Source organism: Phalangium opilio, unplaced genomic scaffold, assembly GCF_054372755.1.
Source record: "Phalangium opilio isolate 3A_F unplaced genomic scaffold, DU_Popi_V2 ptg000002l_1, whole genome shotgun sequence".
In the NCBI taxonomy this organism is placed as follows: Eukaryota; Metazoa; Arthropoda; class Arachnida; order Opiliones; family Phalangiidae; genus Phalangium; species Phalangium opilio.
The window spans coordinates 15,842,949-15,855,313 of NW_028324144.1; the positions used below are offsets into that span (position 1 = coordinate 15,842,949).

Below are 12,365 nucleotides of genomic sequence, written 5' to 3' on the forward strand. Positions count from 1 at the left end.
TAATAGAATACTTGATTGATAAAGAGGTGAAATGATCTAATAACAGCCTCGATAGCGCAGTAGGCAGCGCGTCAGTCTCAAAATCTGAAGGTCGTGAGTTCGATCCTCACTCGGGGCATGATTTTGGCGCTGATTGTCGTTAATAGAATAATTGATTGATATAGAGGTGACGTGTTCCGACAACAGCCTCGATAGCGCAGTAGGCAGCGCGTCAGTCTCATAATCTGAAGGTCGTGAGTTCGATCCTCACTCGGGGCATGATTTTGGCGCTGATTGACGTTAATAGAATACTTGATTCATAAAGAGGTGACATGTTCTAACGACAGCCTCGATGGCGCAGTAGGTAGAGCGTCAGTCTCATAATCTGAAAGTCGTGAGTTCGATCCTCACTCGGGGAGTGATTTTCGCGCTGATTTTTGTTAATATAATACTTGATTGATAGAGAGGTGAAATAATCTAATAACGGCCTCGGTAGCGCAGTATGTTGCGCGTCAGTCTCATAATCTGAAGGTCGTGAGTTCGATCCTCACTCGGGGCATGATTTTGGCGCTGATTGTCGTTAATAGAATACTTGATTCATAAAGAGGTGGCAAGTTCTGACAACAGCCTCGATAGCGCAGTAGGTAGCGCGTCAGTCTCATAATCTGAGGGTCGTGAGTTCGATCCTCGCTCGGGGCACGATTTTGGCGCTGATTTTCGTTAATAGAATACTTGGTTGATAAAGAGGTGACATGTTCTGACAACAGCCTCGATAGCGCAGTAGGTAGCGCGTCAGTCTCATAATCTGAAGGTCGTGAGTTCGATCCTCAATCGGGGCATGATTTTGGCGCTGATTTTCGTTAATAGAATACTTGATTGATAAAGAGGTGAAATGATCTAATAACAGCCTCGATAGCGCAGTAGGCAGCGCGTCAGTCTCAAAATCTGAAGGTCGTGAGTTCGATCCTCACTCGGGGCATGATTTTGGCGCTGATTGTCGTTAATAGAATAATTGATTGATATAGAGGTGACGTGTTCCGACAACAGCCTCGATAGCGCAGTAGGCAGCGCGTCAGTCTCATAATCTGAAGGTCGTGAGTTCGATCCTCACTCGGGGCATGATTTTGGCGCTGATTGACGTTAATAGAATACTTGATTCATAAAGAGGTGACATGATCTAACGACAGCCTCGATGGCGCAGTAGGTAGAGCGTCAGTCTCATAATCTGAAAGTCTTGAGTTCGATCCTCACTCGGGGAGTGATTTTCGCGCTGATTTTTGTTAATATAATACTTGATTGATAGAGAGGTGAAATAATCTAATAACGGCCTCGGTAGCGCAGTATGTTGCGCGTCAGTCTCATAATCTGAAGGTCGTGAGTTCGATCCTCACTCGGGGCATGATTTTGGCGCTGATTTTCGTTAATAGAATACTTGATTGATAAAGAGGTGAAATGATCTAATAACAGCCTCGATAGCACAGTAGGTAGCGCGTTAGTCTGAAAATCTGAAGGTCGTGAGTTCGATCCTCACTCGGGGCATGATTTTGGCGCTGATTGTCGTTAATAGAATACTTGATTCATAAAGAGGTGACAAGTGCTGACAACAGCCTCGATAGCGCAGTAGGTAGCGCGTCAGTCTCATAATCTGAAGGTCGTGAGTTCGATATTCACTCGGGGCATTATTTTGGCGTTGATTTTCTTTAATAGAATACTTGATTGATAATGAGGTGACATGTTCTAATAACAGCCTCGATAGCGCAGTAGGTAGCGCGTCAGTCTCATAATCTGATGGTCGTGAGTTCGATCCTCGCTCGGGGCACGATTTTGGCGCTGATTTTCGTTAAAAGATTACTTGGTTGATAAAGAGGTGACATGTTCTGACAACAGCCTCGATAGTGCAGTAGGTAGCGCGTCAGTCTCATAATCTGAAGGTCGTGAGTTCGATCCTCACTCGGGGCATGATTTTGGAGCTGATTGTCGTTAGCAGAATACCTGATTGATAAAGAGGTGACATGTTTTGACAACAGCCTCGATAGCGCTGTAGGTAGCGCGTCAATCTCAAAATCTGAAGGTCGTAAGTTCGATCCTCACTCGGGGCATGATTTTGGCGCTGATTGACGTTAATAGAATACTTGATACATAAAGAGGTGGCAAGTTCTGACAACAGCCTCGATAGCGCAGTAGGTAGCGCGTCAGTCTCATAATCTGAGGGTCGTGAGTTCGATCCTCGCTCGGGGCACGATTTTGGCGCTGATTTTCGTTAATAGAATACTTGGTTGATAAAGAGGTGACATGTTCTGACAACAGCCTCGATAGCGCAGTAGGTAGCGCGTCAGTCTCATAATCTGAAGGTCGTGAGTTCGATCCTCAATCGGGGCATGATTTTGGCGCTGATTTTCGTTAATAGAATACTTGATTGATAAAGAGGTGAAATGATCTAATAACAGCCTCGATAGCGCAGAAGGCAGCGCGTCAGTCTCAAAATCTGAAGGTCGTGAGTTCGATCCTCACTCGGGGCATGATTTTGGCGCTGATTGTCGTTAATAGAATAATTGATTGATATAGAGGTGACGTGTTCCGACAACAGCCTCGATAGCGCAGTAGGCAGCGCGTCAGTCTCATAATCTGAAGGTCGTGAGTTCGATCCTCACTCGGGGCATGATTTTGGCGCTGATTGACGTTAATAGAATACTTGATTCATAAAGAGGTGACATGATCTAACGACAGCCTCGATGGCGCAGTAGGTAGAGCGTCAGTCTCATAATCTGAAAGTCTTGAGTTCGATCCTCACTCGGGGAGTGATTTTCGCGCTGATTTTTGTTAATATAATACTTGATTGATAGAGAGGTGAAATAATCTAATAACGGCCTCGGTAGCGCAGTATGTTGCGCGTCAGTCTCATAATCTGAAGGTCGTGAGTTCGATCCTCACTCGGGGCATGATTTTGGCGCTGATTTTCGTTAATAGAATACTTGATTGATAAAGAGGTGAAATGATCTAATAACAGCCTCGATAGCACAGTAGGTAGCGCGTTAGTCTGAAAATCTGAAGGTCGTGAGTTCGATCCTCACTCGGGGCATGATTTTGGCGCTGATTGTCGTTAATAGAATACTTGATTCATAAAGAGGTGACAAGTGCTGACAACAGCCTCGATAGCGCAGTAGGTAGCGCGTCAGTCTCATAATCTGAAGGTCGTGAGTTCGATATTCACTCGGGGCATTATTTTGGCGTTGATTTTCTTTAATAGAATACTTGATTGATAATGAGGTGACATGTTCTAATAACAGCCTCGATAGCGCAGTAGGTAGCGCGTCAGTCTCATAATCTGATGGTCGTGAGTTCGATCCTCGCTCGGGGCACGATTTTGGCGCTGATTTTCGTTAAAAGATTACTTGGTTGATAAAGAGGTGACATGTTCTGACAACAGCCTCGATAGTGCAGTAGGTAGCGCGTCAGTCTCATAATCTGAAGGTCGTGAGTTCGATCCTCACTCGGGGCATGATTTTGGAGCTGATTGTCGTTAGCAGAATACCTGATTGATAAAGAGGTGACATGTTTTGACAACAGCCTCGATAGCGCTGTAGGTAGCGCGTCAATCTCAAAATCTGAAGGTCGTAAGTTCGATCCTCACTCGGGGCATGATTTTGGCGCTGATTGACGTTAATAGAATACTTGATACATAAAGAGGTGACATGTTCTAACAACAGCCTCGATAGCGCCGTAGGTAGAGCGTCAGTCTCATAATCTGAAAGTCGTGAGTTCGATCCTCACTCGGGGCATGATTTTGGCTCTGATTGACGTTAATAGAATACTTGATTGATAAAGAGGTGACATGTTCTGACAACAGCCTCGATAGCGCAGTAGGTAGTGCGTCAGTCTCATGATCCGAAGGTCGTGAGTTCGATCCTACTCGGGGAGTGATTTTCGCGCTGATTGTCGTTAATAGAATAATTGATTGATATAGAGGTGACGTGTTCCGACAACAGCCTCGATAGCGCAGTAGGCAGCGCGTCAGTCTCATAATCTGAAGGTCGTGAGTTCGATCCTCACTCGGGGCATGATTTTGGCGCTGATTGTCGTTAATAGAATACTTGATTCATAAAGAGGTGGCAAGTTCTGACAACAGCCTCGATAGCGCAGTAGGTAGCGCGTCAGTCTCATAATCTGAAGGTCGTGAGTTCGATCCTCAATCGGGGCATGATTTTGGCGCTGATTTTCGTTAATAGAATACTTGATTGATAAAGAGGTGAAATGATCTAATAACAGCCTCGATAGCGCAGTAGGCAGCGCGTCAGTCTCAAAATCTGAAGGTCGTGAGTTCGATCCTCACTCGGGGCATGATTTTGGCGCTGATTGTCGTTAATAGAATAATTGATTGATATAGAGGTGACGTGTTCCGACAACAGCCTCGATAGCGCAGTAGGCAGCGCGTCAGTCTCATAATCTGAAGGTCGTGAGTTCGATCCTCACTCGGGGCATGATTTTGGCGCTGATTGACGTTAATAGAATACTTGATTCATAAAGAGGTGACATGTTCTAACGACAGCCTCGATGGCGCAGTAGGTAGAGCGTCAGTCTCATAATCTGAAAGTCGTGAGTTCGATCCTCACTCGGGGAGTGATTTTCGCGCTGATTTTTGTTAATATAATACTTGATTGATAGAGAGGTGAAATAATCTAATAACGGCCTCGGTAGCGCAGTATGTTGCGCGTCAGTCTCATAATCTGAAGGTCGTGAGTTCGATCCTCACTCGGGGCATGATTTTGGCGCTGATTTTCGTTAATAGAATACTTGATTGATAAAGAGGTGAAATGATCTAATAACAGCCTCGATAGCCCAGTAGGTAGCGCGTTAGTCTCAAAATCTGAAGGTCGTGAGTTCGATCCTCACTCGGGGCATGATTTTGGCGCTGATTGTCATTAATAGAATAATTGATTGACATAGAGGTGACATGTTCCGACAACAGCCTCGATAGCGCAGTAGGCAGCGCGTCAGTCTCATAATCTGAAGGTCGTGAGTTCGATCCTCTCTCGGGGCATGATTTTGGAGCTGATTGTCGTTAGCAGAATACCTGATTGATAAAGAGGTGACATGGTTTGACAACAGCCTCGATAGCGCTGTAGGTAGTGCGTCAATCTCAAAATCTGAAGGTCGTAAGTTCGATCCTCACTCGGGGCATGATTTTGGCGCTGATTGACGTTAATAGAATACTTGATTCATAAAGAGGTGACATGTTCTAACAACAGCCTCGATAGCGCCGTAGGTAGAGCGTCAGTCTCATAATCTGAAAGTCGTGAGTTCGATCCTCACTCGGGGCATGATTTTGGCTCTGATTGACGTTAATAGAATACTTGATTGATAAAGAGGTGACATGTTCTGACAACATCCTCGATAGCGCAGTAGGTAGTGCGTCAGTCTCATGATCCGAAGGTCGTGAGTTCGATCCTACTCGGGGAGTGATTTTCGCGTTGATTTTCGTTAATAGAATAATTGATTGATATAGAGGTGACGTGTTCCGACAACAGCCTCGATAGCGCAGTAGGCAGCGCGTCAGTCTCATAATCTGAAGGTCGTGAGTTCGATCCTCACTCGGGGCATGATTTTGGCGCTGATTGTCGTTAATAGAATACTTGATTCATAAAGAGGTGGCAAGTTCTGACAACAGCCTCGATAGCGCAGTAGGTAGCGCGTCAGTCTCATAATCTGAGGGTCGTGAGTTCGATCCTCGCTCGGGGCACGATTTTGGCGCTGATTTTCGTTAATAGAATACTTGGTTGATAAAGAGGTGACATGTTCTGACAACAGCCTCGATAGCGCAGTAGGTAGCGCGTCAGTCTCATAATCTGAAGGTCGTGAGTTCGATCCTCAATCGGGGCATGATTTTGGCGCTGATTTTCGTTAATAGAATACTTGATTGATAAAGAGGTGAAATGATCTAATAACAGCCTCGATAGCGCAGTAGGTAGCGCGTCAGTCTCATAATCTGAAGGTCGTGAGTTCGATCCTCACTCGGGGCATGATTTTGGCGCTGATTGTCGTTAATAGAGTAATTGATTGATATAGAGGTGACGTGTTCCGACAACAGCCTCGATAGCGCAGTAGGCAGCGCGTCAGTCTCATAATCTGAAGGTCGTGAGTTCGATCCTCACTCGGGGCATGATTTTGGCGCTGATTGTCGTTAATAGAATACTTGATTCATAAAGAGGTGGCAAGTTCTGACAACAGCCTCGATAGCGCAGTAGGTAGCGCGTCAGTCTCATAATCTGAGGGTCGTGAGTTCGATCCTCGCTCGGGGCACGATTTTGGCGCTGATTTTCGTTAATAGAATACTTGGTTGATAAAGAGGTGACATGTTTTGACAACAGCCTTGATAGCGCTGTAGGTAGCGCGTCAATCTCAAAATCTGAAGGTCGTAAGTTCGATCCTTACTCGGGGCATGATTTTGGCGCTGATTGACGTTAATAGAATACTTGATTCATAAAGAGGTGACATGTTCTAACAACAGCCTCGATAGCGCCGTAGGTAGAGCGTCAGTCTCATAATCTGAAAGTCGTGAGTTCGATCCTCACTCGGGGCATGATTTTGGCTCTGATTGACGTTAATAGAATACTTGATTGATAAAGAGGTGACATGTTCTGACAACAGCCTCGATAGCGCAGTAGGTAGTGCGTCAGTCTCATGATCCGAAGGTCGTGAGTTCGATCCTACTCGGGGAGTGATTTTCGCGCTGATTGTCGTTAATAGAATAATTGATTGATATAGAGGTGACGTGTTCCGACAACAGCCTCGATAGCGCAGTAGGCAGCGCGTCAGTCTCATAATCTGAAGGTCGTGAGTTCGATCCTCACTCGGGGCATGATTTTGGCGCTGATTGTCGTTAATAGAATACTTGATTCATAAAGAGGTGGCAAGTTCTGACAACAGCCTCGATAGCGCAGTAGGTAGCGCGTCAGTCTCATAATCTGAGGGTCGTGAGTTCGATCCTCGCTCGGGGCACGATTTTGGCGCTGATTTTCGTTAATAGAATACTTGGTTGATAAAGAGGTGACATGTTCTGACAACAGCCTCGATAGCGCAGTAGGTAGCGCGTCAGTCTCATAATCTGAAGGTCGTGAGTTCGATCCTCAATCGGGGCATGATTTTGGCGCTGATTTTCGTTAATAGAATACTTGATTGATAAAGAGGTGAAATGATCTAATAACAGCCTCGATAGCGCAGTAGGCAGCGCGTCAGTCTCAAAATCTGAAGGTCGTGAGTTCGATCCTCACTCGGGGCATGATTTTGGCGCTGATTGTCGTTAATAGAATAATTGATTGATATAGAGGTGACGTGTTCCGACAACAGCCTCGATAGCGCAGTAGGCAGCGCGTCAGTCTCATAATCTGAAGGTCGTGAGTTCGATCCTTACTCGGGGCATGATTTTGGCGCTGATTGTCGTTAATAGAATACTTGATTCATAAAGAGGTGGCAAGTTCTGACAACAGCCTCGATAGCGCAGTAGGTAGCGCGTCAGTCTCATAATCTGAGGGTCGTGAGTTCGATCCTCGCTCGGGGCACGATTTTGGCGCTGATTTTCGTTAATAGAATACTTGGTTGATAAAGAGGTGACATGTTCTGACAACAGCCTCGATAGCGCAGTAGGTAGCGCGTCAGTCTCATAATCTGAAGGTCGTGAGTTCGATCCTCACTCGGGGCATGATTTTGGCGCTGATTTTCGTTAATAGAATACTTGATTGATAAAGAGGTGACGTGTTCCGACAACAGCCTCGATAGCGCAGTAGGCAGCGCGTCAGTCTCATAATCTGAAGGTCGTGAGTTCGATCCTCACTCGGGGCATGATTTTGGCGCTGATTGACGTTAATAGAATACTTGATTCATAAAGAGGTGACAAGTTCTAATAACAGCCTCGATAGCGCAGTAGGTAGCGCGTCAGTCTCATAATCTGATGGTCGTGAGTTCGATCCTCGCTCGGGGCACGATTTTGGCGCTGATTTTCGTTAAAAGATTACTTGGTTGATAAAGAGGTGACATGTTCTGACAACAGCCTCGATAGTGCAGTAGGTAGCGCGTCAGTCTCATAATCTGAAGGTCGTGAGTTCGATCCTCACTCGGGGCATGATTTTGGAGCTGATTGTCGTTAGCAGAATACCTGATTGATAAAGAGGTGACATGGTTTGACAACAGCCTCGATAGCGCTGTAGGTAGCGCGTCAATCTCAAAATCTGAAGGTCGTAAGTTCGATCCTCACTCGGGGCATGATTTTGGCGCTGATTGACGTTAATAGAATACTTGATTCATAAAGAGGTGACATGTTCTAACAACAGCCTCGATAGCGCCGTAGGTAGAGCTTCAGTCTCATAATCTGAAAGTCGTGAGTTCGATCCTCACTCGGGGCATGATTTTGGCTCTGATTGACGTTAATAGAATACTTGATTGATAAAGAGGTGACATGTTCTGACAACATCCTCGATAGCGCAGTAGGTAGTGCGTCAGTCTCATGATCCGAAGGTCGTGAGTTCGATCCTACTCGGGGAGTGATTTTCGCGTTGATTGTCGTTAATAGAATAATTGATTGATATAGAGGTGACGTGTTCCGACAACAGCCTCGATAGCGCAGTAGGCAGCGCGTCAGTCTCATAATCTGAAGGTCGTGAGTTCGATCCTCACTCGGGGCATGATTTTGGCGCTGATTGTCGTTAATAGAATACTTGATTCATAAAGAGGTGGCAAGTTCTGACAACAGCCTCGATAGCGCAGTAGGTAGCGCGTCAGTCTCATAATCTGAGGGTCGTGAGTTCGATCCTCGCTCGGGGCACGATTTTGGCGCTGATTTTCGTTAATAGAATACTTGGTTGATAAAGAGGTGACATGTTCTGACAACAGCCTCGATAGCGCAGTAGGTAGCGCGTCAGTCTCATAATCTGAAGGTCGTGAGTTCGATCCTCAATCGGGGCATGATTTTGGCGCTGATTTTCGTTAATAGAATACTTGATTGATAAAGAGGTGAAATGATCTAATAACAGCCTCGATAGCGCAGTAGGTAGCGCGTCAGTCTCATAATCTGAAGGTCGTGAGTTCGATCCTCACTCGGGGCATGATTTTGGCGCTGATTGTCGTTAATAGAGTAATTGATTGATATAGAGGTGACGTGTTCCGACAACAGCCTCGATAGCGCAGTAGGCAGCGCGTCAGTCTCATAATCTGAAGGTCGTGAGTTCGATCCTCACTCGGGGCATGATTTTGGCGCTGATTGTCGTTAATAGAATACTTGATTCATAAAGAGGTGGCAAGTTCTGACAACAGCCTCGATAGCGCAGTAGGTAGCGCGTCAGTCTCATAATCTGAGGGTCGTGAGTTCGATCCTCGCTCGGGGCACGATTTTGGCGCTGATTTTCGTTAATAGAATACTTGGTTGATAAAGAGGTGACATGTTCTGACAACAGCCTCGATAGCGCAGTAGGTAGCGCGTCAGTCTCATAATCTGAAGGTCGTGAGTTCGATCCTCAATCGGGGCATGATTTTGGCGCTGATTTTCGTTAATAGAATACTTGATTGATAAAGAGGTGAAATGATCTAATAACAGCATCGATAGCGCAGTAGGCAGCGCGTCAGTCTCAAAATCTGAAGGTCGTGAGTTCGATCCTCACTCGGGGCATGATTTTGGCGCTGATTGTCGTTAATAGAATAATTGATTGATATAGAGGTGACGTGTTCCGACAACAGCCTCGATAGCGCAGTAGGCAGCGCGTCAGTCTCATAATCTGAAGGTCGTGAGTTCGATCCTTACTCGGGGCATGATTTTGGCGCTGATTGTCGTTAATAGAATACTTGATTCATAAAGAGGTGGCAAGTTCTGACAACAGCCTCGATAGCGCAGTAGGTAGCGCGTCAGTCTCATAATCTGAGGGTCGTGAGTTCGATCCTCACTCGGGGCATGATTTTGGCGCTGATTGTCGTTAACAGAATACTTGATTGATAAAGAGGTGACATGTTCTGACAACAGCCTCGATAGCGCTGTAGGTAGCGCGTCAATCTCAAAATCTGAAGGTCGTAAGTTCGATCCTCACTCGGGGCATGATTTTGGCGCTGATTGTCGTTAATAGAATACTTGATTCATAAAGAGGTGACAAGTTCTGACAACAGCCTCGATAGCGCAGTAGGTAGCGCGTCAGTCTCATAATCTGAGGGTCGTGAGTTCGATCCTCGCTCGGGGCACGATTTTGGCGCTGATTTTCGTTAATAGAATACTTGGTTGATAAAGAGGTGACATGTTCTGACAACAGCCTCGATAGCGCAGTAGGTAGCGCGTCAGTCTCATAATCTGAAGGTCGTGAGTTCGATCCAAACTTGGGGCATGATTTTGGCGCTGATTTTCGTTAATAGAATACTTGATTGATAAAGAGGTGAAATGATCTAATAACAGCCTCGATAGCGCAGTAGGCAGCGCGTCAGTCTCAAAATCTGAAGGTCGAGAGTTCGATCCTCACTCGGGGCATGATTTTGGCGCTGATTGTCGTTAATAGAATAATTGATTGATATAGAGGTGACGTGTTCCGACAACAGCCTCGATAGCGCAGTAGGCAGCGCGTCAGTCTCATAATCTGAAGGTCGTGAGTTCGATCCTCACTCGGGGCATGATTTTGGCGCTGATTGTCGTTAATAGAATACTTGATTCATAAAGAGGTGACATGTTCTGACAACAGCCTCGATAGCGCTGTAGGTAGCGCGTCAATCTCAAAATCTGAAGGTCGTAAGTTCGATCCTCACTCGGGGCATGATTTTGGCGCTGATTGACGTTAATAGAATACTTGATTCATAAAGAGGATACATGTTCTAACAACAGCCTCGATAGCGCAGTAGGTAGAGCGTCAGTCTCATAATCTGAAAGTCGTGAGTTCGATCCTCACTCGGGGCATGATTTTGGCGCTGATTGTCGTTAATAGAATACTTGATTAATAAAGAGGTGACATGTTCTGACAACAGCCTCTAAAGCGCAGTAGGTAGTGCGTCAGTCTCATGATCCGAAGGTCGTGAGTTCGATCCTCACTCGGGGAGTGATTTTCGCGCTGATTTCTCTTAATATAATACTTGATTGATAGAGAGGTGAAATTATCTAATAACGGCCTCGGTAGCGCAGTAGGTTGCGCGTCAGTCTCATAATCTAAAGGTCGTGAGTTCGATCCTCACTCGGGGCATGATTTTGGCGCTGATTTTCGTTAATAGAATACTTGATTGATAAAGAGGTGAAATGATCTAATAACAGCCTCGATAGCACAGTAGGTAGGACGTCAGTCTCATAATCTGAAGGTCGTGAGTACGATCCTCAATTGGGGCATAATTTTGGCGCTGATTTTCGTTATTAGAATACTTGATTGATAAAGAGGTGACAAGTGCGAAAAACAGCCTCGATAGCGCAGTAGGTAGCGCGTTAGTCTCATAATCTGAAGGTCGTGAGTTCGATCCTCACTCGGGGCATGATTTTGGCGCTGATTGACGTTAACAGAATACTTGATTCATAAAGAGGTGACATGTTCTAACAACAGCCTCGATAGCGCAGTAGGTAGAGCGTCAGTCTCATAATCTGAAAGTCGTGAGTTCGATCATCACTCGGGGCATGATTTTGGCGCTGATTGTCTTTAATAGAATACTTGATTCATAAAGGGGTGACAGGTTCTGACAACAGCCTCGATAGCGCAGTATGTAGCGCGACAGTCTCATAATCTGAAGGTCGTGAGTTCGATACTCACTCGGGGCATGATTTTGGCGCTGATTGTCGTTAACAGAATACTTGATTGATAAAGAGGTGACATGTTCTGACAACAGCCTCTAAAGCGCAGTAGGTTGCGCGTCAGTCTCATAATCTGAAGGTCGTGAGTTCGATCCTCACTCGGGGCATGATTTTGGCGCTGATTTTCGTTATTAGAATACTTGATTGATAAAGAGGTGACATGTGCTAAAAACAGCCTCGATAGCGCAGTAGGTATCGCGTTAGTCTCATAATCTGAAGGTCGTGAGTTCGATCCTCACTCGGGGCACGATTTTGGCGCTGATTTTCGTTAATAGAATACTTGATTGATAAAGAGGTGAAATGATCTAATAACAGCCTCGATAGCACAGTAGGTAGGGCGTCAGTCTCATAATCTGAAGGTCGTGAGTACGATCCTCAATTGGGGCATAATTTTGGCGCTGATTTTCGTTATTAGAATACTTGATTGATAAAGAGGTGACATGTGCGAAAAACAGCCTCGATAGCGCAGTAGGTAGCGCGTTAGTCTCATAATCTGAAGGTCGTGAGTTCGATCCGCACTCGGGGCATGATTTTGGCGCTGATTTACGTTAACAGAATACTTGATTCATAAAGAGGTGACATGTTCTAACAACAGCCT

General features: G+C 45.6%; 60 non-coding genes across 60 annotated transcripts; all 60 read left to right on the plus strand.

Moving 5' to 3' along the window:
* Nucleotides 1–45: 45 nt before the first annotated feature.
* On the plus strand, nucleotides 46–118 carry TRNAL-CAA (transfer RNA leucine (anticodon CAA)). The gene has a single exon. It is a non-coding gene; the product is annotated as a tRNA-Leu (tRNA).
* A 67-nt stretch (nucleotides 119–185) lies between these two features.
* TRNAM-CAU (transfer RNA methionine (anticodon CAU)) lies at nucleotides 186–258 on the plus strand. The gene has a single exon. It is a non-coding gene; the product is annotated as a tRNA-Met (tRNA).
* Nucleotides 259–465: 207 nt separating this feature from the next.
* On the plus strand, nucleotides 466–538 carry TRNAM-CAU (transfer RNA methionine (anticodon CAU)). The gene has a single exon. It is a non-coding gene; the product is annotated as a tRNA-Met (tRNA).
* Nucleotides 539–605: 67 nt separating this feature from the next.
* TRNAM-CAU (transfer RNA methionine (anticodon CAU)) lies at nucleotides 606–678 on the plus strand. Its single transcript has one exon. It is a non-coding gene; the product is annotated as a tRNA-Met (tRNA).
* A 67-nt stretch (nucleotides 679–745) lies between these two features.
* TRNAM-CAU (transfer RNA methionine (anticodon CAU)) lies at nucleotides 746–818 on the plus strand. Its single transcript has one exon. It is a non-coding gene; the product is annotated as a tRNA-Met (tRNA).
* A 67-nt stretch (nucleotides 819–885) lies between these two features.
* On the plus strand, nucleotides 886–958 carry TRNAL-CAA (transfer RNA leucine (anticodon CAA)). The gene has a single exon. It is a non-coding gene; the product is annotated as a tRNA-Leu (tRNA).
* Nucleotides 959–1,025: 67 nt separating this feature from the next.
* Nucleotides 1,026–1,098, plus strand: TRNAM-CAU (transfer RNA methionine (anticodon CAU)). The gene has a single exon. It is a non-coding gene; the product is annotated as a tRNA-Met (tRNA).
* Nucleotides 1,099–1,305: 207 nt separating this feature from the next.
* Nucleotides 1,306–1,378, plus strand: TRNAM-CAU (transfer RNA methionine (anticodon CAU)). The gene has a single exon. It is a non-coding gene; the product is annotated as a tRNA-Met (tRNA).
* Nucleotides 1,379–1,585: 207 nt separating this feature from the next.
* Nucleotides 1,586–1,658, plus strand: TRNAM-CAU (transfer RNA methionine (anticodon CAU)). The gene has a single exon. It is a non-coding gene; the product is annotated as a tRNA-Met (tRNA).
* A 67-nt stretch (nucleotides 1,659–1,725) lies between these two features.
* On the plus strand, nucleotides 1,726–1,798 carry TRNAM-CAU (transfer RNA methionine (anticodon CAU)). The gene has a single exon. It is a non-coding gene; the product is annotated as a tRNA-Met (tRNA).
* A 67-nt stretch (nucleotides 1,799–1,865) lies between these two features.
* TRNAM-CAU (transfer RNA methionine (anticodon CAU)) lies at nucleotides 1,866–1,938 on the plus strand. The gene has a single exon. It is a non-coding gene; the product is annotated as a tRNA-Met (tRNA).
* Nucleotides 1,939–2,145: 207 nt separating this feature from the next.
* On the plus strand, nucleotides 2,146–2,218 carry TRNAM-CAU (transfer RNA methionine (anticodon CAU)). Its single transcript has one exon. It is a non-coding gene; the product is annotated as a tRNA-Met (tRNA).
* Nucleotides 2,219–2,285: 67 nt separating this feature from the next.
* Nucleotides 2,286–2,358, plus strand: TRNAM-CAU (transfer RNA methionine (anticodon CAU)). The gene has a single exon. It is a non-coding gene; the product is annotated as a tRNA-Met (tRNA).
* A 67-nt stretch (nucleotides 2,359–2,425) lies between these two features.
* Nucleotides 2,426–2,498, plus strand: TRNAL-CAA (transfer RNA leucine (anticodon CAA)). Its single transcript has one exon. It is a non-coding gene; the product is annotated as a tRNA-Leu (tRNA).
* Nucleotides 2,499–2,565: 67 nt separating this feature from the next.
* Nucleotides 2,566–2,638, plus strand: TRNAM-CAU (transfer RNA methionine (anticodon CAU)). The gene has a single exon. It is a non-coding gene; the product is annotated as a tRNA-Met (tRNA).
* A 207-nt stretch (nucleotides 2,639–2,845) lies between these two features.
* TRNAM-CAU (transfer RNA methionine (anticodon CAU)) lies at nucleotides 2,846–2,918 on the plus strand. The gene has a single exon. It is a non-coding gene; the product is annotated as a tRNA-Met (tRNA).
* A 207-nt stretch (nucleotides 2,919–3,125) lies between these two features.
* TRNAM-CAU (transfer RNA methionine (anticodon CAU)) lies at nucleotides 3,126–3,198 on the plus strand. Its single transcript has one exon. It is a non-coding gene; the product is annotated as a tRNA-Met (tRNA).
* A 67-nt stretch (nucleotides 3,199–3,265) lies between these two features.
* Nucleotides 3,266–3,338, plus strand: TRNAM-CAU (transfer RNA methionine (anticodon CAU)). The gene has a single exon. It is a non-coding gene; the product is annotated as a tRNA-Met (tRNA).
* Nucleotides 3,339–3,405: 67 nt separating this feature from the next.
* On the plus strand, nucleotides 3,406–3,478 carry TRNAM-CAU (transfer RNA methionine (anticodon CAU)). Its single transcript has one exon. It is a non-coding gene; the product is annotated as a tRNA-Met (tRNA).
* A 486-nt stretch (nucleotides 3,479–3,964) lies between these two features.
* On the plus strand, nucleotides 3,965–4,037 carry TRNAM-CAU (transfer RNA methionine (anticodon CAU)). The gene has a single exon. It is a non-coding gene; the product is annotated as a tRNA-Met (tRNA).
* Nucleotides 4,038–4,104: 67 nt separating this feature from the next.
* TRNAM-CAU (transfer RNA methionine (anticodon CAU)) lies at nucleotides 4,105–4,177 on the plus strand. Its single transcript has one exon. It is a non-coding gene; the product is annotated as a tRNA-Met (tRNA).
* A 67-nt stretch (nucleotides 4,178–4,244) lies between these two features.
* TRNAL-CAA (transfer RNA leucine (anticodon CAA)) lies at nucleotides 4,245–4,317 on the plus strand. The gene has a single exon. It is a non-coding gene; the product is annotated as a tRNA-Leu (tRNA).
* A 67-nt stretch (nucleotides 4,318–4,384) lies between these two features.
* TRNAM-CAU (transfer RNA methionine (anticodon CAU)) lies at nucleotides 4,385–4,457 on the plus strand. Its single transcript has one exon. It is a non-coding gene; the product is annotated as a tRNA-Met (tRNA).
* A 207-nt stretch (nucleotides 4,458–4,664) lies between these two features.
* On the plus strand, nucleotides 4,665–4,737 carry TRNAM-CAU (transfer RNA methionine (anticodon CAU)). Its single transcript has one exon. It is a non-coding gene; the product is annotated as a tRNA-Met (tRNA).
* A 67-nt stretch (nucleotides 4,738–4,804) lies between these two features.
* Nucleotides 4,805–4,877, plus strand: TRNAL-CAA (transfer RNA leucine (anticodon CAA)). The gene has a single exon. It is a non-coding gene; the product is annotated as a tRNA-Leu (tRNA).
* Nucleotides 4,878–4,944: 67 nt separating this feature from the next.
* Nucleotides 4,945–5,017, plus strand: TRNAM-CAU (transfer RNA methionine (anticodon CAU)). Its single transcript has one exon. It is a non-coding gene; the product is annotated as a tRNA-Met (tRNA).
* A 486-nt stretch (nucleotides 5,018–5,503) lies between these two features.
* On the plus strand, nucleotides 5,504–5,576 carry TRNAM-CAU (transfer RNA methionine (anticodon CAU)). The gene has a single exon. It is a non-coding gene; the product is annotated as a tRNA-Met (tRNA).
* Nucleotides 5,577–5,643: 67 nt separating this feature from the next.
* Nucleotides 5,644–5,716, plus strand: TRNAM-CAU (transfer RNA methionine (anticodon CAU)). Its single transcript has one exon. It is a non-coding gene; the product is annotated as a tRNA-Met (tRNA).
* A 67-nt stretch (nucleotides 5,717–5,783) lies between these two features.
* TRNAM-CAU (transfer RNA methionine (anticodon CAU)) lies at nucleotides 5,784–5,856 on the plus strand. Its single transcript has one exon. It is a non-coding gene; the product is annotated as a tRNA-Met (tRNA).
* Nucleotides 5,857–5,923: 67 nt separating this feature from the next.
* On the plus strand, nucleotides 5,924–5,996 carry TRNAM-CAU (transfer RNA methionine (anticodon CAU)). The gene has a single exon. It is a non-coding gene; the product is annotated as a tRNA-Met (tRNA).
* Nucleotides 5,997–6,063: 67 nt separating this feature from the next.
* Nucleotides 6,064–6,136, plus strand: TRNAM-CAU (transfer RNA methionine (anticodon CAU)). The gene has a single exon. It is a non-coding gene; the product is annotated as a tRNA-Met (tRNA).
* Nucleotides 6,137–6,203: 67 nt separating this feature from the next.
* Nucleotides 6,204–6,276, plus strand: TRNAM-CAU (transfer RNA methionine (anticodon CAU)). Its single transcript has one exon. It is a non-coding gene; the product is annotated as a tRNA-Met (tRNA).
* A 486-nt stretch (nucleotides 6,277–6,762) lies between these two features.
* TRNAM-CAU (transfer RNA methionine (anticodon CAU)) lies at nucleotides 6,763–6,835 on the plus strand. The gene has a single exon. It is a non-coding gene; the product is annotated as a tRNA-Met (tRNA).
* A 67-nt stretch (nucleotides 6,836–6,902) lies between these two features.
* Nucleotides 6,903–6,975, plus strand: TRNAM-CAU (transfer RNA methionine (anticodon CAU)). Its single transcript has one exon. It is a non-coding gene; the product is annotated as a tRNA-Met (tRNA).
* Nucleotides 6,976–7,042: 67 nt separating this feature from the next.
* On the plus strand, nucleotides 7,043–7,115 carry TRNAM-CAU (transfer RNA methionine (anticodon CAU)). Its single transcript has one exon. It is a non-coding gene; the product is annotated as a tRNA-Met (tRNA).
* A 67-nt stretch (nucleotides 7,116–7,182) lies between these two features.
* Nucleotides 7,183–7,255, plus strand: TRNAL-CAA (transfer RNA leucine (anticodon CAA)). Its single transcript has one exon. It is a non-coding gene; the product is annotated as a tRNA-Leu (tRNA).
* A 67-nt stretch (nucleotides 7,256–7,322) lies between these two features.
* TRNAM-CAU (transfer RNA methionine (anticodon CAU)) lies at nucleotides 7,323–7,395 on the plus strand. Its single transcript has one exon. It is a non-coding gene; the product is annotated as a tRNA-Met (tRNA).
* Nucleotides 7,396–7,462: 67 nt separating this feature from the next.
* TRNAM-CAU (transfer RNA methionine (anticodon CAU)) lies at nucleotides 7,463–7,535 on the plus strand. The gene has a single exon. It is a non-coding gene; the product is annotated as a tRNA-Met (tRNA).
* A 67-nt stretch (nucleotides 7,536–7,602) lies between these two features.
* Nucleotides 7,603–7,675, plus strand: TRNAM-CAU (transfer RNA methionine (anticodon CAU)). Its single transcript has one exon. It is a non-coding gene; the product is annotated as a tRNA-Met (tRNA).
* Nucleotides 7,676–7,742: 67 nt separating this feature from the next.
* On the plus strand, nucleotides 7,743–7,815 carry TRNAM-CAU (transfer RNA methionine (anticodon CAU)). Its single transcript has one exon. It is a non-coding gene; the product is annotated as a tRNA-Met (tRNA).
* Nucleotides 7,816–7,882: 67 nt separating this feature from the next.
* On the plus strand, nucleotides 7,883–7,955 carry TRNAM-CAU (transfer RNA methionine (anticodon CAU)). The gene has a single exon. It is a non-coding gene; the product is annotated as a tRNA-Met (tRNA).
* Nucleotides 7,956–8,022: 67 nt separating this feature from the next.
* Nucleotides 8,023–8,095, plus strand: TRNAM-CAU (transfer RNA methionine (anticodon CAU)). The gene has a single exon. It is a non-coding gene; the product is annotated as a tRNA-Met (tRNA).
* A 486-nt stretch (nucleotides 8,096–8,581) lies between these two features.
* Nucleotides 8,582–8,654, plus strand: TRNAM-CAU (transfer RNA methionine (anticodon CAU)). The gene has a single exon. It is a non-coding gene; the product is annotated as a tRNA-Met (tRNA).
* Nucleotides 8,655–8,721: 67 nt separating this feature from the next.
* Nucleotides 8,722–8,794, plus strand: TRNAM-CAU (transfer RNA methionine (anticodon CAU)). Its single transcript has one exon. It is a non-coding gene; the product is annotated as a tRNA-Met (tRNA).
* Nucleotides 8,795–8,861: 67 nt separating this feature from the next.
* TRNAM-CAU (transfer RNA methionine (anticodon CAU)) lies at nucleotides 8,862–8,934 on the plus strand. Its single transcript has one exon. It is a non-coding gene; the product is annotated as a tRNA-Met (tRNA).
* A 67-nt stretch (nucleotides 8,935–9,001) lies between these two features.
* TRNAM-CAU (transfer RNA methionine (anticodon CAU)) lies at nucleotides 9,002–9,074 on the plus strand. Its single transcript has one exon. It is a non-coding gene; the product is annotated as a tRNA-Met (tRNA).
* Nucleotides 9,075–9,141: 67 nt separating this feature from the next.
* TRNAM-CAU (transfer RNA methionine (anticodon CAU)) lies at nucleotides 9,142–9,214 on the plus strand. Its single transcript has one exon. It is a non-coding gene; the product is annotated as a tRNA-Met (tRNA).
* A 67-nt stretch (nucleotides 9,215–9,281) lies between these two features.
* On the plus strand, nucleotides 9,282–9,354 carry TRNAM-CAU (transfer RNA methionine (anticodon CAU)). Its single transcript has one exon. It is a non-coding gene; the product is annotated as a tRNA-Met (tRNA).
* A 67-nt stretch (nucleotides 9,355–9,421) lies between these two features.
* Nucleotides 9,422–9,494, plus strand: TRNAM-CAU (transfer RNA methionine (anticodon CAU)). Its single transcript has one exon. It is a non-coding gene; the product is annotated as a tRNA-Met (tRNA).
* Nucleotides 9,495–9,561: 67 nt separating this feature from the next.
* TRNAL-CAA (transfer RNA leucine (anticodon CAA)) lies at nucleotides 9,562–9,634 on the plus strand. Its single transcript has one exon. It is a non-coding gene; the product is annotated as a tRNA-Leu (tRNA).
* A 67-nt stretch (nucleotides 9,635–9,701) lies between these two features.
* On the plus strand, nucleotides 9,702–9,774 carry TRNAM-CAU (transfer RNA methionine (anticodon CAU)). Its single transcript has one exon. It is a non-coding gene; the product is annotated as a tRNA-Met (tRNA).
* A 67-nt stretch (nucleotides 9,775–9,841) lies between these two features.
* TRNAM-CAU (transfer RNA methionine (anticodon CAU)) lies at nucleotides 9,842–9,914 on the plus strand. Its single transcript has one exon. It is a non-coding gene; the product is annotated as a tRNA-Met (tRNA).
* A 207-nt stretch (nucleotides 9,915–10,121) lies between these two features.
* Nucleotides 10,122–10,194, plus strand: TRNAM-CAU (transfer RNA methionine (anticodon CAU)). Its single transcript has one exon. It is a non-coding gene; the product is annotated as a tRNA-Met (tRNA).
* A 207-nt stretch (nucleotides 10,195–10,401) lies between these two features.
* TRNAL-CAA (transfer RNA leucine (anticodon CAA)) lies at nucleotides 10,402–10,474 on the plus strand. Its single transcript has one exon. It is a non-coding gene; the product is annotated as a tRNA-Leu (tRNA).
* Nucleotides 10,475–10,541: 67 nt separating this feature from the next.
* On the plus strand, nucleotides 10,542–10,614 carry TRNAM-CAU (transfer RNA methionine (anticodon CAU)). The gene has a single exon. It is a non-coding gene; the product is annotated as a tRNA-Met (tRNA).
* A 207-nt stretch (nucleotides 10,615–10,821) lies between these two features.
* Nucleotides 10,822–10,894, plus strand: TRNAM-CAU (transfer RNA methionine (anticodon CAU)). Its single transcript has one exon. It is a non-coding gene; the product is annotated as a tRNA-Met (tRNA).
* A 207-nt stretch (nucleotides 10,895–11,101) lies between these two features.
* Nucleotides 11,102–11,174, plus strand: TRNAM-CAU (transfer RNA methionine (anticodon CAU)). The gene has a single exon. It is a non-coding gene; the product is annotated as a tRNA-Met (tRNA).
* Nucleotides 11,175–11,381: 207 nt separating this feature from the next.
* On the plus strand, nucleotides 11,382–11,454 carry TRNAM-CAU (transfer RNA methionine (anticodon CAU)). Its single transcript has one exon. It is a non-coding gene; the product is annotated as a tRNA-Met (tRNA).
* Nucleotides 11,455–11,941: 487 nt separating this feature from the next.
* On the plus strand, nucleotides 11,942–12,014 carry TRNAM-CAU (transfer RNA methionine (anticodon CAU)). Its single transcript has one exon. It is a non-coding gene; the product is annotated as a tRNA-Met (tRNA).
* Nucleotides 12,015–12,221: 207 nt separating this feature from the next.
* On the plus strand, nucleotides 12,222–12,294 carry TRNAM-CAU (transfer RNA methionine (anticodon CAU)). The gene has a single exon. It is a non-coding gene; the product is annotated as a tRNA-Met (tRNA).
* The last annotated feature ends 71 nt before the right edge of the window (nucleotides 12,295–12,365 follow it).